General features: G+C 45.1%; 1 non-coding gene across 1 annotated transcript; it reads left to right on the top strand.

The window, feature by feature from the left end:
• The first annotated feature begins 10,264 nt into the window (after positions 1-10,264).
• On the top strand, positions 10,265-10,371 carry LOC125494470 (small nucleolar RNA R71). Its single transcript, XR_007270719.1, has one exon. It is a non-coding gene; the product is annotated as a small nucleolar RNA R71 (small nucleolar RNA).
• The last annotated feature ends 3,881 nt before the right edge of the window (positions 10,372-14,252 follow it).

The raw sequence follows: 14,252 nt of genomic DNA, 5'->3' as shown, positions 1-14,252 counted from the left end.
TGACAACATACGGCACATTGACGAAGGAATTAGACCCGAAGACGTAGCAGGCAATGTGTAATTTGAAGCTGGAACATTAAATGAGTAACGGTCTGGCTAAATAAGGGAAGAGTGTAACCAGCCTTAAATTCAGCCGTTGAGGAGCGTGGGTCAAGACGTTGGCTCATAAGTGAAGGAGATCGCCGTAATTCAAGCAAGAAAATCAATGTAATAATGATTAGATTTATTGTTGTATTCGTTGGAAAAAAGCCAAAGGAAAGAAAAGGCATATAAAAGAGAGAGAGAGAGCATTTTCATATTTTTTACGCAACATTGTGAGAAAGACACTAAGGTGAACTTGGCCTTCTTGTAAACGACATTCAGTCACAAAGAAAGATAGTGAACGATATTAGTTTGGTGGATCTCTAACCACCCGCGGTTTTTTACCCATCTTCATTGGGGTTTTCCGCGTCACCATTTTTGTGTGTTCATCCCTTTTGACTCCCCTTTGCATTCTTTCGTCGCATTGACCTTAGCATTATCTGGTTGACACGTCCCACAAACTTCAATTTCATCGTTAGCGATAAATTTTAGCATAAATAATTTGGCGCCCACCGTGGGGCATAACCAGACCATCTACTATTCAAAATCTGTCAAATGGGAGAAACACCTAACCTCGAAGAAATGCAAAGGCAGTACGAGCAAATGAGAGCAGAGATGCTCGAAATGAGGCAAGTTAACGAGCGTCTGACTACCGACTTTACGACGTCGCAAGAGAGGATCCAGAAATTACAAGAGGATTTAGCATCGTCCAAGGCCTCGAAAGCTCGACGTCGAGAAAATCTGCACGACATCCCTTATATGGGGAATCTCTCTGAGTCGGATGACGAAGAACCTGAAAAATGGAGAGCCCGAGGACGAAGAGCCCTTGAACAATGAAGGAAACGACCAAGGTGGAGAAGAAACAACCTTATGACGAAGCGCCTGACTCGAAGAAAAGCAGAACAGGCGCTTGATGAAGCTCATGTCCCAGCTCCCCGGAGCCCCAACACCAGGCATCGTGGAGCACCCCGACGGCTACGCAGAGTCACCGTTCGTTGATAGGATCTCAAGAGTCGTGCTCCCCAAAAAGCTCAACCTGCCTACCCTAGCTGCTACTTACGATGGTTCAACCGATCCGGGCGACCACGTCGCGCAATACAAGCAACGGATGTGGCAAGCGTCGATCCCCTGGCATCTAGTAGAGGCATGCATGTGCAAGTCGTTCGGAGCCACGCTCACCGGTCCCGCTCTCAAGTGGTTGGGATCTCTCAAGCCAGGAAGCATTGGCAATTTCTCCACCCTCGTCAATAAGTTCTATGAGAAGTTTGAAGGCAGTCGCAGCCTAAAAGCAAACGAGCGACCTATATGGCGTCGTGCAGGGACCCAAAGAATCCGTTCGCGATTATTATAATCGCTTTAACAAAGAAATGATTAGCATTAAAAATCTTGATACTAAGACTGCTATTGAATGTTTCAGGAAAGGACTAATCTTGCGGTCGAAGCTATACAATCGCCTGACGAAGTACCCGTGCCAGACGTTCGAGGAAGTCAAGTCCGAGCATTAGCACAAATGGGTTGGAGGAAGACGACGCCATCCTCAACACAATATCCACTCGACGCGCGCCGGATACTCCCGTTGATCGAAAGGCCTTCATCCCTAAGAAGAAAAACTGGCGAAGTCACCCCTATAGTCGTTCAAATCAGGTAAACAATATTACTAACGTTGCAGGAAGTGCAGGTAACAGCACAAGGACAGAGTCGCCAACCTTCCCTGCCTTAGACTCCTATGGGTTCTCCGTCGACGTCGTAGGTGTAGTGAATGCCTTAGCTAGAATCGGAGCGCCCGTTTGTTGGTCGAAGAAGAGCGACCGCCCCGAGGCGCAAAAGGATCAGTCAAAATGGTGTCAGTTCCATCATGATCATGGGCATAAGACGGAGGAGTGCATTGCGTTGCGACGCGAAGTCGCGTTCATGCTCAATAAGGGGGATCTTAAAGACCTTCTGAGCGACAAAGCTAAAGCGTCCGTTGGGAAAAATACCGCGCAATCCGACCCTCCTGCGTCGCCCGCACACGTAAAGGTAATTAACGTCATTTCTGGTGGATCTGATGTATGTGGACTAACGTATTCCGCACCAAAAGGCTAGCAAGAGAGGGTACCCCTCGTCCGCCGTTTATAAATCTTGCAGGTCAGCCGAGGAGCGCAAGCTCGAAGCGATGGCCATAACCTTTGATACGACGACGTCTGCGACTGGAGCATCATGACGGATTAGTCATATCCCTGACTGTCAGCAACTGCCTGTTGAAGCGAGTGTTGGTCGATGGGGCAGCTCAGCCAACATCATATTCAAAAGTGCCCTCGAAGGTATGGGTCTGTGTGATAAAGATATTACTAAAAAATCTACTGTTTTAGTAGGTTTCAGTGGAGAGGCCCAACATACTGTCGGGGAGATCACGCTGCCGACGCTAGCCAAAGGCGTCAACCTCCCAACCAGGTTCAACGTCGTAGATTGCCCGTCAGCATACAACATCATTCTCGGTACCCCATGGATACACAAGATGAAGGCCGTCCCTTCAACCTATCATCAGTCGCTGAAGTTTCCTACCAAATGGGGGGTCCAAGAAATAAAGGGCGAGCAGAAGTCTGCAAGGGAATGCTATAGTTCGTCGCTCACTCCCCCAAAGGCAGCTATCTAGCAATTAAAGGATGAATCAGCACCCGACGCCCAGCGAGCAGGACGTGGATGAAGTAATGCTCGATCCATCCATCCCCGATCGCGTCGTTCGAATCGGAGCGACTTGTCACAGAGATACGAGGTCAGTTAATCGATTTCTTGAAAGCTAACCAAGATTGTTTTGCTTGGTCCCATGAAGATATGACAGGTATCAGTCCTGACGTTATCACGCATAAGCTCAACGTCATCCCGCTCACAAGCCTGTGAAGCAGAAAAGACGCAAGTTCGCTCCTGAAAGGAACCAGGTCATCAATGATGAGGTCCAGAAATTGATCGATACCGGAAAGATCCGCGAAGTAAATACCCAGATTGGTTAGCTAACGTCGTGGTGGTCAGCAAAAAGAACGAAAAGTGGAGAGTCCTAAGGATCCGTTTCCTCTTCCTCATATAGATGCAATGGTCGACGCGACGGCCGGTCACGAGCTTTTAACGTTCATGGACGCGTATTCCGGGTACAACCAAATATTGATGCATCCGGACGACCAGGAAAAGACCGCGTTTGTCACCGATAAAGGTATATATTGTTACAAGGTTATGCCTTTTGGTTTGAAAAATGCAGGTGCCACGTATCAACGACTAGTTAATCAAATGTTTAAAGATCAACTGGGCGACACCATGGAAGTGTACATCGATGATATGCTCGTCAAATCCAAGCAAGCGAGCGATCACATTCAACACCTGTCGGAGGCTTTCGACGTATTACGAAGGTATGGCATGAAATTAAATCCTACTAAGTGCACCTTTGGAGTGTCCGCAGGAAAATTTCTAGGGTACGTCGTGACGCAGCGGGAATTGAGGCCAGCCAAGATCAAATCAAAGCCATCATCAACATTCAGTCCCCACGAAGCGTCAAGGAAGTACAAAAGTTGACCGGTCGCGTGGCCGCATTAATCGTTTCATATCCCGGTCATCTGAGAAGTGTCATCTTTTTATGACGTCTTGAGAAAGAACAAGGGCTTCACATGGACGCAACAACATGAAGATGCGTTGCAAAAGCTAAAAACTATTTGGCGACGCCGCCATTGCTGTCAAAGCCAAACATTGGGGAAACGTTGCAGCTCTATCTCGCGGTAAGTAACGTGTCCGTCAGCGCTGTCCTGACGCGGGAGGCGGAGAGCCAGCAGCTACCAATTTACTATGTCAGTAAGTCTCTGCTAGACGCGGAGACCAGGTATTCTTCATTAGAAAAACTCATCTTAGCTATGTCGTAGCTGTTAAGAAGCTTAGGCATTATTTTGAAACGCATAGTCGTAATGACTAATTATCCTATCAAGTGTGTTTTGCGACATCCGGAATTGACAGGTCGCATGAGCAAGTGGGCAATAGCACTCAGCGCGTACGACATCCAGTTTCATCCAAGGACCGCTGTCAAGTCACAAGCTTTGGCAGATTTTGTGGCGGACTTTAGCCCAGAGCTAGAGAAGCTCGCAGACGACGAAGTTGCAAGGATTAACCAAGTAAACGACGACTACTGGATATTGTTCGTCGATGGATCTTCTAATTTTCGTGGCGCAGGTCTAGGCATTGTGCTAAAGTCACCACAGGGGGCAAGATAGTACGAGCCATTTGCTGTGAATTTAGAGCGACGAATAACGAAGCCGAATACGAGGCGCTCATAGCCGGAATGACGTTAGCAGAAGACATGGGAGCGAAAGCGTTGAAAGTCTTCAGCGATTCACTGCTGATAGTCAGCCAAGTCAAAGGCGAATTCGCAGCAAAAGACTCTAAAATGGCCATGTACTGGAAATAGCTCAGAGTAAAAGTAAAGTATTTAATTCGTTTGATATTTTGCAGATACCTAGGGATCAAAATACACAAGCGGATGCATTGGCCAACCTCGATCTTCTTAAGGGACGTTTCTTTACGTCCGTCCCTATTGTTCACTTGACAAACCCTCCATCGCTAAAAATATTGGAGACGCTGTCGCAACCACGCGACCAACTTCGAGACAGTCGTGGGGTCGTCAATAATATAGACGGTCCCGTCAGGAAGTAATCCCGACATGACGAGGTAAGTGTCAGTTGGACAAAACCATTTTATGATTTCCTTGTAACAGATGTACTCCCAACAGATAAGGCGGAGCACGCAGAATGCGATTCAAGGCGTCGCGATACGTCCTCATTCAGGGAGTACTCTTCAAACGGTCCGCCGCAGGCCCCTACCTACGTTGTTTGGAAAAGGAGCATGGGGCAAGTCCTGAAGGACATGCACGATGGCACTGTGGGAATCATTCAGGAGGGCGCAGCTTATCTAATAGAGTATTGCGCATGGGCTATTATTGGCCGACAATGAGGAAGGACGCAACAAGGTATGTCGCCAAATGTGATAGTTGTCAACGACATGCAGGTATGACGCACAAACCTTGTGAACCTTTGCATCCTACTCTAACACCTTGGCCTTTCATGAAGTGGGGCATGGACATAGTTGGTAAGTTACCTCCAGCCCCAGGACAGAAGGTCTTTATGTTGGCACTAACTGACTATTTTTCTAAGTGGATTGAGGCAGGATCTTTTCAGCAGGTACGTGATAAGGAAGTGATCTCCTTTATATACACTAACATCATTTGCAGATTTGGTGTCCCGTCCGAGATAGTATGCGACAACGGGTCGCAGTTCATTAGCAACGAAACAAGACGCTTCTGCGATGAGTGGGGCATAGCGTTGCTAACGTCAACGCCAAGATACCCGCAAGCTAATGGACAGGCCGAATCCAGCAACAAAGCGATCATTGACTCTTTGAAGAAACGGCTCACAGCCAAGAAAGGTAAATGGGCGGAGGCGTTGCCTTCCATCTTGTGGCTAATCGTCGACACCACGCACCGCCACCGGACAAACTCCTTCTCATTAGTCTATGGTTGCGAGGCTGTCCTGCCAACAGAGGTGAGCGTCCGACTGCAGATGCAGCCTAGCGACGGAACACGGAACCGCGACGAATTGATTAACGACCTAGATACCATTGAGGAATTGCGCGATGCACGCTGGTGCGCATGGCAGCACACAGCAAATAGTAGCGAGGAGCTTCAACAAAAACGTTCAAGCCAAGTCCTTCGTCGAAGGAGATTGGGTCCTAAGAAAAGTGTTCCAAAACACACAAGAGGCTAACGCTGGCGAACTAGACCAGAATTGGGAAGGGCCATATCAAATCAGTAAAGTTGTAGGCCATGGAGCCTACCAATTGGTTCGACATGACGGAAGCTCAGTACCTCGCAGTTGGAATGCCACGCACCTCAAACGATACTACTTTTAAAACGCCAAGTGGCGAGCTTTGTTTTCATTTTCAGTCAAAAAAAAAAAACAACATATATACATAGAGAAGTGGATTGGTTGGCAATGTTATAATTGGGTCGCTAGGTGATTAGCGACCATAGTGTTCTCTCACTGGGTACTTGTTGAAGTTGCAGGCAAGTTGTCCACATTCAACTCATGAACGTCCCAACGACTTCCACCATTACCTCAGCCGACGCAACGACAGGGGCACAGTCATTTTAAAATCATAGCTATTGGTGACATTTCAGCCATCCCCCTGACGGGCACATGTAAGTTTTGTGTATTTCCTATGTGTATTCTAGAAAGTCGTTTAATCCAAACGGCGCGTCTGAACGATCAGTTATGACTTTTATTGAGTCCAAACGATACGTCAGTGTGACTAATTATGACTTTTATTGAGTCCAAACGATACGTCAGTATGACTAATTATGACTTTTATTGAGTCCAAATGATACGTCCGTATGACTAATTATGACTCTTACTAAGTCCAAGCGATACGTCTGAGCGACCAAGGATGGCCTATAGAACGCCTTTAATCCTTTAGAAACGTCAGAAAACGACCGGATACATGCATGTGACACACAGCAGAGACATAAGATTATCTATGATAAGAATTTTTTTCAGAAGCAACATAGTAAATGGTTACCCCCATAGGCGACCCAAAAAGTACGACGATTAGTAATTTAAAAGTTATGGTCACCCCCTTAGGTGACCCAAAAGTATAATACAAACAGTCACTCCCTTGAGTGACTTAAAACACAGTTTGATTAAAAAAGTTTAAAGGATAAGAGGCATGACATAAAGGACTAGGAGATTAAACGTCAGAGACCAACTCAGCTTCCTTCTCCTCTGACGTTTCAGCTGGCAAGACAGTGGCTGGGGCTTCCTTCTCAGTCTCAGGGTCAGGAGGCACATCCGACGCTATGAACCCAGCACAAGACGGGGCATTCTCATCAACCTTTGATGGGAATCCGCCGTCGCAGCTAAGTCCTCCTCATCCATAAGATCTTTCATTGACCCCATGAATTGGATGTATAGGTCGATGTCCTTTTGCGGCGTCCAGGATGTTGTCTTCTTCATTAGGAACTGGTACATTAGCTTCGCCCTGACCCTAGTCATCACCTCAGCCTCGAGCATGTCCAGCTCGTTCTTTTGTGCATCGACGCTCGCTTGGAGCGTCGAGATGTCCAGACGAGAAGACTCCTCCAACCTAGTTGCCCTCAGCCTTATCTCTTCCAGCTCCTCCCCATTCTTCTGCAAAGACTTCTTCATATCCTCCATGGCCTTCTTGCAGGACTCCACCTCGTCGCTCTTGGACTTTGTGTCCAACTCAGCCTTATCCATTCTCTGTTTCATGGTCAGATGACCTTTCAGCAGAGAGGAGATCTCCCTCTTAGCCATCAGGAGATGTTGAGAAGACTGCACAAAAAAAAAAAAATAAGATACGTGTCATTTAGAGAGTCGCAAGCTATAGTCATAAGAAGGCATAATGTGTGAAGTTTATACCAGAAATAGGAGTTCCAGCCCATTCGACATCATGCGAGGGAGAGTATGTTCCTTGATTCTTTCCATTGCGCTGGAAAAGAGGAACCTGTCTGCTTCAGGCCATATGGACCGTTCCAACGACATGAAGTCACTTGGGACGGTCACAGAGTAGGAAGGCCCACTCTTGTCTGGATGGGCCAAGAAATCAGTTTTGCGCGTCTTGGATGCGACCATTTGTTCATCGTCCAAATGGACGACGACCGTCGTGTCCTTCTTTGCTGACGCTGACGATAGGGACGTCGCGTCAACAAAAGATTTCCTCTTACGTTTGTGCAGCATCTCAGCTAGCGCTTGACCGTCCAAACTCCCCTTAGGACGCGACTGTGATGAACCTGTCCAAGAATACCAGGGCAAGTTAGTAACACAACGACCTTCCTTAGAGAATCTTACTTAGAAATAAAGACAGATGGACTAACCATATGCCATAGATGAACAACTATCTTGAGAAGCAAAGAGAACCCTTCTGAACTGCCTATCGTCCTCTGACACCTTCAGAAACTTGTCATAGAGACTCTTAGACTCGTCGCGATGCGACAATAGTTTTGGATTAAGACCTGTAGAAGAAATGATGTAAGAATGGTGTTAACGACACATCGCGAACTTAGAAAAAACTGGAAATTAACACACCTTCGGTATTCCAGCCACTGACCAGAGACGCCCCGGCTTCCCCTAGCGACGACCTCTTCACAAAAACAAACCAGTTCTTTCAACCTCTGTCGTTTGACTGAATTCCCCTGACCAGAGGTTCTAACCTCGCTTTTGCATGTAGAGCTATCCTATTTTTTTGCTTTAACCCTAATTTCATAGTGTAAAAGTAGGTCGTGAAGGGTGAAGGCTTCTTCCCAAGACGTTGTCACCCTGTCGATGACGCTAAGAATCCTCCAGACTTGGGGCATGATTTACCCAGGACTGATCTGGTAAATCTGCATCAAATCCCTTGCCAAGGGGGTAAAAGGAAGCCTAAGACCTATTTTGAAAGGGTATTCATAAAGCACTACCCATTTTTAGGGACACAATTCTGGGGGTTCGTCAGGTTCGGCATTCCTAATGACAGTACTCTTAGGCAAATTTCCTAAGTCGAAAAACCTTAACAGGTCCTCTTCTGACATCGTTGACAGTTCATCCTCATTCTCTACCCTTAATCTACAGCTTTCTCCTTTCCTTTCGACTTCTCTTGATTTTTCATAAAAGTCCTAATACTTCGTCTACTTGGAGCCATGAAAACGGTAGAAGAAGAAAAGATAGAGCGAATCAAAGGAAAAAATGAGCAAGAAAGTGCGAAGTTACCTGGTGTCAGCGGTCGATTTCCCGGCGGAGAGAATAAAAAGAGTTAAGGAAGTTGACTTACTTGAAGAGAGAGAAAGATTTGATGAAATTGAAAGTGGGGATTGAGTTGTTTAAACCGCCTTAGTTATTTATGCCAACTGAAAGCAATCATGACAATGGGGCTAACGATTATAATTAAAACGGCATTTTAAACAAAAAAACTACCTTTTTGCAGTTGGCGACTCTTGAGTTGCCAAAGATAAACCGTTCGAGAAGATTTCCTTCCCTTCCTTATGTTCCCTTTAGAATTTTTTCTAAAGACTGACAAGTGTAAAGATTTAGCTTATGATTTTTTGATCTCCTAACGATTTAGACAGAACTTCTTTGATTAATTTAAAGGAATTATTTACAATTGTCTCATGGGCTTTGTGTCACCCCGATTTCAACAATTGGGGGCAAACTGTTATGGCTGAATTTTTTACAGGTTCATATTGACACAAGGACGTAATGACACGATGACATGACAACGTACGGCACATTGACGAAGGAAATTAGACCCGAAGACGTAGCAGGCAATGCGGAATTTGAAGCTGGAACATTAAATGAGTAACGGTCTGGCTAAATAAGGGAAGAGTGTAACCAGCCTTAAATTCAACCGTTAAGGAGCGTGGGTCAAGACGTTGGCTCATAAGTGAAGGAGATCGCCGTAATTCAAGCAAGAAAATCAATGTAATAATGAGTAGATTTATTGTTGTATTCGTTGGGAAAAAGCCAAAGGAAAGAAAAGGCATATAAAAGAGAGAGAGAGACAGCATTTTCATATTTTTTACGCAACATTGTGAGAAAGACACTAAGGTGAACTTGGCATTCTTGTAAACGACATTCAGTCACAAAGAAAGATAGTGAACGATATTAGTTTGGTGGATCTCTAACCACCCGCGTTTTTTACCCATCTTCATTGGGGTTTTCCGCGTCACCATTTTTGTGTGTTCATCCCTTTTGACTCCCCTTTGCATTCTTTCGTCGCATTGACCTTAGCATTATCTGGTTGACACGTCCCACAAACTTCAATTTCATTGTTAGCGATAAATTTTAGCATAAACAGTTAGTACCACCACAAATATCATAAGAAAAAGAGTTTACCTGTGAAGGAGTAGATGAGGCTAGATTGATCTTAGAGAGCTTCTTGTCGAGTAGGTCCATCTTGGCTTGAATTTGATCCATGGGGTCTAATTCAAACTTTTCGCTCGTCTTGGGCTGAGCACCTCTTCGTCTTCCACCCCATGAGTAGTTCTTGATCACTTCCTCAATTGTGGACTCAAGTTGTTCTTGCGGGATCTTAGAAAGTTGACCTCCCGCTCCAGCATCAAGGTTGACCCGTGATATAGGATCAAGACCATCATAGAAAAACCGCATGAGGAGGTTTTTTGTTGAACTCGTGGTGAGGGCATGAACGGATCATCTCCTTGAACCGCTCCCAAGCTTCTGCAAGTGTCTCATCGTTCTCTTGCTCAAATGAGGAGATCTTCCTCCTTATGTCCGCAGTCTTCCACTCCGTGAAGTATTTCTTCAAGAAAGCCATGGTGACTTGTTCCCAGGTAGTGAGGGAGTTAGCTGGCAAGCTCTTGAGCCATGACTTTGCCTTTCCGGTAAGAGAGGACCGGAACAAATGCATCTTAATGTAATCAGGGGAGACATCATTTGTAGTTATCATAGCACATATCTCAAGAAACCTGCCGAGATGGTCGAGAAGATCCTCATCCGACCCCCCACAAAATTGCTCTGCTTTCACCATCCGAGTATATTGAGGGTGAATGCTGAAATTTGTAGTGGTGGTGGGGAGTCGAATTCCACCTTGAAGAACATATGAACCCTGATTTCCGAAATCCCTAAACAGTTGTGGATTTGCTTCACCCATTTCTACTTCAACTTCACTTGATGTACTTGAGATTGGTGAAGATGGCTCGGAACCCAGAGTCAAATTTTCCAAATTCTTCCGAAGCTTTTGCAGTGTATGGTCGATTTCAGGATCTAAAGGCAATGTGGGTGAACCCTGAGCTCTTCTTCTCATGTAACACAACAAAGCTAAGCAGAAGATTAGCAAATAAAAACCACAGTCAAAAAGAAAATAAAAGAAAAATCAACTAAGCAAACTAAACTAAAATATACTTCAATCAATAGCACAATTTCCCCGGCAACGGCGCCATTTTGATAGAGGTTTTTAGTGTGTCGTTAAGGCACCAAATACCACTTTCCAAACAATATTTATATTCCTAACAAGCAATTACTAAGAGAATATTAAGGGCAAGTCACGGGTCGATCCGCAGGGAAACAAGGATTAGTTAAAGTCTATCAAGTCTAGGCTACCTAATTGAAAGGTATTTGGGGGGTTTGAAAGAGGTTTGGTAACAATTAAGACTAACTAATAACAAGAACAAGCAAATATCAAGATTTTAAATAACAAATAAAAGACACTAGAGTTAAGGTTACTAGTATGAATAAGAACGGATAATGATTGCTAATGCGAATGTGAAGTAACGAAGACGATTATGCAAGGTTTAGTTTTCCTCTAAAGTACTCGAGTCCTCTCTCGAATGGTCCTCAAGAGTAATCACTTAATCAATCAACTAAATCCTCTCTCGAATGGTCTTTAGTTAATCGATTAAGAGATTCAATAAGTTCGGAAAACCCCTAATGAAGGATCCCCTTAATTTCTACCCAATATCTTGGCCTAGAAATTAAGTTGATTCTTGGGATGATAAAAGAGTTCAAAATTCGATTTAAGAACATTTGAAATCAAAATACCAAAGTATAAATGTGATCAATATCTATCCTAAGGTTTCAAAACACCAAGATCAATGCATAAACTTCTCTAAACATCACAATCATATCAACAATACATTTAAAACCCTAATTCATACTTTCACCCTAACCCTAGATTATGAAACTACTCACTAATTATGGAGTTAAAGCAATTAAACAATAAATATATGACTAATCTAAGGCTAAACATGATTAAGTAATGATTAAACTAATGGAAATCGCAATTATGACACTAAGAGAATGAAGATCTAGAATAACCAAAAGCAATAACAAAGACGAAAAGAATGAAATAAAAACTAAAACTTTGAATTAAATTGAATAAAAAGTACCTTGAATGTATTGGAAATCACAAACTATGATTAACAATTCTCAAATCTCAATCAAACTAAAGTGTTTTCTCTCTAATATAAAACCCTAGAATGTTGTGTAGAAACTAGAATAAAGCGTAAGTCTCAAACTAAAAGAAAACGCGTTTCATGAAGCAAAGATTTTTTTTCCGGACTCGCAAGGTGCGGGCGCACCATAGGAAGGTGCGGGTGCACCAAATGTCAGGTGCGGGCGCACCTGAGTCTTCTGCCTCAGACTGAAATCTCCCGTCAAAATGTGCGGGCGCACCATGCACAGGTGCGGCGCACCAAATGTCAGGTGCAGGCGCACCAAATGTCAGGTGCAGGCGCACCTGAGTCTTCTGTATTTTTCTCCCTATTTTGCTGAAGGTGCGGGCGCACCAGGTATATGTGCGGGCGCACCTACGTGTGCGGGGAACTCTAGGCGCACATCATGGTCTCTCACATCCTCTCGCTTGTTTCCTTAAGCCATGTCTCGTATTACTCAGCCCCAAAAAGGGTCATACCTGCAATAAAAACACGAGAAAACATGGTGAAAGCATATGTGCTAGAAATTCGATCAAAATAGATCGAAAATCTAGCAAAATGTCACTATGATCAAGTATGATCAAGTGAATGAAGTAGAAGGGAAAAGTGAGGAAAAAGAGGGAAGAAAGGGAATAAAGAGGACCAAAACAAGCCTAAAGGAAGTCATAAAGTGCGTTAGAAACGCACTTATCATTTTTGCAATTTTTTTATTTTTTTTCTGGGCTTTATTTCGGGGTTTCTTCGACTGTGCTGCGACGTTTTTTCTGGCAAAGCTCTTGTCTGCGGAGCACTTTTGGGTACTTTTCGAGACTTAAACTCACATTTTCTTCCTTAGGATCATGTCGAACCAGTCAGATAGTCAAAACTCCTTAGGTAATAATTTAATGACTGAGAGTGACCCTCCTCCCCTTCCCTTGATGGCGGACAAAGTTCGTCAGTTTCTAGCCCTAGGGGTGGGAAAACTCGTCTTTTGGCTGACCTCTCTCTTACGGCCAACATGGATAAGGAACTTGGGTCGAAGTTTCTTAATGACCGCTCCACTCCTGAGCAGGCACATTTAACCACCCAATACCTAACCACGAGGGTAAGCGATGATAACCAAACCCTTAAGGAGCTAAGGCACCAAATGTTCACCCGCAGGACCCTTAGACACCCTCCTCCTGATGCTGTTCCCAGCCTAGATGTTCAGCCTTTGAGGAAACATGTCTGGTTAGAAATTTTGGCCGATGTTGGGGTTATAACAGACGCTAGTGTTTATGACCGTCTTGCTCGTAAATCAGCCCCTTCTCATCCTCCTGCTATTGTTAATTTAGGTTCTGATAACGACTCAATGGCCAGCATGGATGAGACTGATGCTACCCCTTCGACCTCTGGCCGGGATCCTGCCTCTCGCCCAAATGAGATTGCTATAGGCGAGAGTTCCACTATGGCTTTATCTTCTCGTCCTGAGCCTATTCCAGCCCGCGACGATGTTCTCCATTCCGGGATATGGCTGCCCCTAGATTACACCTCTGGTCCTAAAAATATCGTCATCTGCAAGGGCTGGCGGCAACTCTGGAGCTTAATTACTGTGAGGTGGCTAAGAAATTACACGGATTTCCTCCTGAGTATAATTTGGTAATCCCGACTGTGGGGTCAACAGTAGTCGACAATGCGACAGGGCATGTAGCTGTGTACGCCCATCACTCCGAGTTTAGGCTGCGTTTCCCATTGGACTTGGTTCTGGTGAACATTTTGCAGGCTTTCAATATCTGCCTTGCCCAACTCACCCCCCTGGCCGTGAGGAACGTCATTACTTGCGTCTGGGTTTGCCGCTACTTAGGCTTTCCTGAGACTCTGAATCTTTTCCGGCGTCTTCATTGGCGGAGACGGAATGGTTCCGCCGAGAAAGGGTGGTGGTCTTTGATGACGGCCAAGGACAAAATGACCTTCTACCCCAAGATGAGTGGGTTGAAGGGTTGGCAAGGAGCCTTCTATTGGCTCACGGCCCCGGACAATTTTCCTCGCCGACGGCAGTTTACCAAGCCTTACTCTAGCTCTTATGGTCTGTCCGAGGCCGAGCAAGAAGCCTTTGATTACTTTGAGTCAGAGGAGGTGGCCATCGAAGGCGACGAGACCGAGGCCTGACTCCCCTGCACTTGGCTTCCCCATGCGAAATACATTCTTGGAAACGAGCCTTTGTCCGCTCTTTTCCTATGCCGGACTCACCTAAAAGGTGTGTAAC

This window comes from Beta vulgaris, chromosome 1 (assembly GCF_026745355.1).
Source record: "Beta vulgaris subsp. vulgaris cultivar EL10 chromosome 1, EL10.2, whole genome shotgun sequence".
Classification (NCBI taxonomy): domain Eukaryota; kingdom Viridiplantae; phylum Streptophyta; class Magnoliopsida; order Caryophyllales; family Amaranthaceae; genus Beta; species Beta vulgaris.
The sequence above is the reverse complement of the archived record's forward strand: the minus strand, read 5'-3'. Positions and strand labels throughout refer to the sequence as shown.